A 4,692-nucleotide genomic window follows, 5' to 3' on the forward strand; every position below is an offset into this window, starting at 1 on the left:
CAAACTCTCTGCTGCTGGTACTAGACTAGGTTAGATGCTGCGTGAGGCAAAAAAAAAAAAAGAGGTGATAACAGAACAGAGAAGAGAGATTTGGGGAAGGGAACGAGTTAGAGCATCTCCAGCCGTTCGGCCCCCAGGGCGCCGAAAAAGAGCGGCCTGGGGGCGAGCCGGCGCTAGATCGCCCCCTGGGATTGTGTTCGCTCCCAGTCACGCGTTCACGGTCGCCGCGGGTTTGGCGAAGTTCGTTTCAATTTATTTGCAAACTCGCCGACTTTTGCATGAACTCGGCCATTTTTCGTCGAAATTTGTACAAAAACTTGAAAACATGCATGAACTAACTTAAAAATGAACTAAAAGCCTAGCCGCTGCCGCCACCTTCGCCGCCGCCGCCGTCTACATGCCGAGAAGCCTGTACAAGCGGGTGTAGTCGCCGCCGCCGTCGTCGTCGTCGCGCGCCTCACCTGCGGCGTCCCTGCTGCATCCCTCGCCGGGGTCGCCGACAACGCTTGACGGCCCGGCCTCGTCCTTGTCGTCGTTGTCGATGATGATAACGCCCTCCTCGGCGGCGCGGCGACGGGCCTCGGCGCGGCTACGGGCCTGGGTCTCCAGGTACGCCCGACGCTGGCGGCGCACCTGCTCGCGGACGTAGTCCTCCCTCGCCCATTTGAGTGCGGACTCGTCATCGGGGGCCACCATGCCGGCGTGTTCCGGCTTCACGGGGAGCATGTCCGGCTCGGGCTTCGGCCGGACCAAGCTGAGGGAGCGCCTTGTCGGTGTCGTTGCAGGCGAGGGCTCGTTGATGACGAGGGCGCCGCTGCGAGCGCGACGCCCGAGCGGTGTCTCCTCCGGCTCGGGCTTGACGGGGCGGAGGGCCGGCGAGCCGGAGCCCGACGACGAGGACGACCCCGGCTCCATTCGCCGCGGCATCCAGGAACTGCCGCGGCGGCGAGAGAAGGAGGGCCGCGTCGGGTACTCCAGCCGCGGCACATTGCCGGTCTCGATGTGGTCGAGGACGGCGTCGAGTGTGCGGCCGGGGACGCCCCACCACTCGCGCCGTCCTTCGGAATTGAGGCGGCCACGGGGGATGATGCCGTTGACGGAGGCAATCTGCTCCTCGCGGCGGCGCTCAAAGTACAGTGTCCACAACGTTTCGCTGTCGGGCGCGTACCTCGGCTCGTTCCGCTGCTCCTCCGTCAACGAGGAGCGGACGCGGGCGATCTCCGCCCGCCGTGCCGCCCCTTCGGGGACTGGCGGCACCGGGACGCCGGCGGCGCTCAGTATCCGCGCCCCCGGCACGCGCATGTCGGGGGGCGCCGGGTACTCGGCCTCATACAGAAGGCGCGCCTCCGGCTCCTGGAGGTGCCGACGGCCGAACCCGTTCGCCGCTGCGCCCTCGCCTGGGTATCTCTCCGCCATGGTTTCACTCGTCGGCGGGGCAGGAAAGTGGTGGGAGAGCTCGCCGACGGGGAAAGGCTTTCGCTTGAAGGGAGAGGGGGGAGGCTGTGGCGCTCACCGGCGGGGAGGGGCGCCTTTTATAGCCGAAGCGGGGTGGCGGGGGGCGGCATGCGGGCGGACGCGTGCCGCATGCTGGCGGGACGCGCATCGGCGGCGCCTTCACTGCGCTGCCCGTGAGGCATCAATGGAGGCTGACCGGCGCGGCAGTGCGGCAGCGCGGTAGCCTTCACATTGATTCCCACGGGAACCGAGGCGATGAGGTCGACGAAGCCCCCGTCTCGCTGACTCGGCGGGCCTGCGGCTGTTTCGCGCCAAAACACTCGCCCCGGCGCCCCCCCGGCGCGTCGGGTTCGGCCTGGGTCCGCCGACGCTGATTTCGGTCCAAGCCGGTGAAAACGGACTCCTGGGAACGCGACTGGGCCGTTTTTTCGTCGCCGGCGCAAAAAAATTGCCTGAGAAGGCCGTTCTGGAGGCGCGGCTAGAGATGCTCTTACTACCTTTACAAACTCTTTGCTGTTGTTGTTCCCCGCCGATGCCGCCGCCGTCATAGACGGAGTGACGGCTTGCCGGCGAGCGGTGGTGGCGGGATTCGTGAGACTCACTTCGCCGGCTAGGAGCCGCCATCGCGAGGGTTGCGGCGGGGCTTGTGATGGATAATCTTCTCACACATAGCTTCAGACTTAGCAAAATTCAGTTCTCTGAATAATTCTGACCGTTAGCGTGTGTCTGTAATGGATTCTTTCCTTCAGTTAGTTAGCTACTAGTATTCTTTCCTTCAGCTAGCATTCTTTCCTTCAGTTAGTGAGCTAGTATTCAGCTCGCTGTAGGAATCGCCATGGGATGGCATGGATCACGCATTCCTCGCCGCGGGTATGTATGGCTCTGCACGTTCGAGCGTCGTGGGATGGCACGGCCTGTAAGATCGGCGTGCATGACCATTTCTTGCTTGTTTTCTGGAGTTCGTTGGAGTTCAAATAAATAAGAAACAGAACAGAAAAGCCGCAAGTTGTTATAGCAGCGCAAAACTAGTGTCTGATTGCTCTCTCTTGATTGCTCTCTCTTGCGTCGTGCTTGCAGGTCTTTGCAGCAATAAGTGGCATCAGAGACTGGGTGGTGTACGATCTATCCTGGGCGCCGGCAGTGTCTGATCCGCCGGAGAGATGGCCGGCAGGGACGATGAGAAGACGAAGAAGCAACAAGAGGAAGAGAAGGCCGCAGCAGAGGCGGCGGCTCTGGAGAAAACCCTGGCGCGTCTCTCCATGGAGGAGGGATCGGGGAAGTGCGTCGTCGATCGTGTCATGCATGGTGGCGGCGACGGGAGCATGCCTCCAATGATGCTCACACGAACAAACTACTCCGACTGGGCCATGATCACCAAGCTGCAGCTCAAAAGGCCGACGAGCTGTGGCACGTGGTGGAGGAAGACCACATTCCTCTCCGTCTCCACCTCCCTCTTTCCTCGCCATCCGACATGGCCTGGCAGAAGAAGACCACATATGCTATGCTAAGACCGGAGCGCCGCTTCTAGATCGAGGAGGAGATCCGGGTGAGGTGCGCCGCCCGGATCACAGTGGGCCTACCTTCGAACTCCCTGGAGCCAGAGGAGGAGGAGGGGCAGCAATGGGACTGCTAACTGTAGACTGTAGTCCGTCATAATGTTGTTGGTGGCACAATAAACCATAATTCTTTCTCTTTTTTTTCACAGGAAAGCCATAATTCATTCATTTACCATTAGTCATACACAACATGGTCTTAGCAGCCCAAGGAACGCAAACCCAACCTCCTAGCTGGGAGCCCACAACCCACGCTAGAGCAAAGGTAAATGAGAGAAGACCAACTAGGAGCCGACAATTCCTATGTGACGCATTGAGCATCAAAATGTCGTTCTTTCACACAAACGAGGCGCCCCAAATCTCGATGGGGATCCGGGCTCTAACGGCAAACTATGTAAACGCCAACTCAGCAAAGGTGGAGAAGAAGAATGGAGGATGGAGCAGAGCTCTTATGGGTTTTGTTAAATTAAACGTGAATGCTTCTTTTGATCATGACCAGCTACGGGGCATAACGGGTGCTGTTATAAGAGATGACAAGGGAAATTTCATTGTAGGTGCAAATTGGAAGATTGAGTGTTGTGCGGATGCCCTGACAGCGGAAGTGTTAGTGTTAGAGTTGTGTCGAATATTGTGTACAAGGTAGGTTACAGTTGGACTATGAGTTGTATTGTGTTTACATAGGATGTGGAGTCGTGTCCTAGTAGGACACTTGTATCCTAGGCCTCTCTTATATAGCGAGGGTAGACACACGATGTTGAAAGAACATGCGGTGCCCCATGTTTGGTTTGGTAATTGATGGCAATCTCTATGGACTAATGGTTGTCTTGAGTTATATTTGAAGGATTTGTCCAAAGGCTTTTCTTGAAGTCCATGTGTTGGTTTTAACGAGTTTATTAGTTGACCAATGTGCTATTAAGGAACTATCCAAAGATTGGTCATGCGAGTGTTGAGATTATTGCAAGCATGTCTTGAAGAAGAAGATTGTGTGATCATTTTGTTTACCTTCAAGACATCATCCAAATGAAGAGAGTTGGAAAGATTCAAGATTGATCAAGACTAAGTCAGTGAATCAAGTTGATCAACTCACAAAGCGTAGAAGATGTATCGAGAGGGATCAAGTGATCCCATGATATGGTAAGCATTGTCCATTGTGCTTTGTGTACTAACTCATGGTCTTTGTGAGAGTTCTATGTGGGGTTAGGTTTGCTTCCATGGGCTTGCGTCAAGAGGAAGATCTCATACAACCCATGGAGGATGACATCAAATCAAGGTTGTGTTGTGCAAGTTCAAGTGGAGCATCACGAAGAAATCATGCTTGTAGCTTGCCGTCCACTGTGGTGACAATGGACTTGTGAAGGTGTACCGAAGAGTTACTCACCCATAGTGGAGTATGGGGGAGCAATCAACTAGCCTTCATCGAGCCAACGCAATCACTTGTGAAGGTGCGCCGAAGAGTTACTCACCCATAGTGGAGTATGGGGGAGCAATCAACTAGCCTTCATCGAGCCAATGCAGTCACGAAAGGTGGTCCAACTTGAGGAAGTCAAGATTGTCATCATCTAGCTCAAGTGGACTTCGTGCAAGGCAAAGGTTTGCCCTTCATAGGTTTTCTATTTTACCGGTCTTATGGTGGTAGTTGGGAGACCGGGTTATAGGATCGATTGCCGTACTATCAAGGGGGCTC

The sequence above is a fragment of the Aegilops tauschii genome, chromosome 2 (assembly GCF_002575655.3).
Source record: "Aegilops tauschii subsp. strangulata cultivar AL8/78 chromosome 2, Aet v6.0, whole genome shotgun sequence".
Taxonomy (NCBI): Eukaryota; Viridiplantae; Streptophyta; class Magnoliopsida; order Poales; family Poaceae; genus Aegilops; species Aegilops tauschii.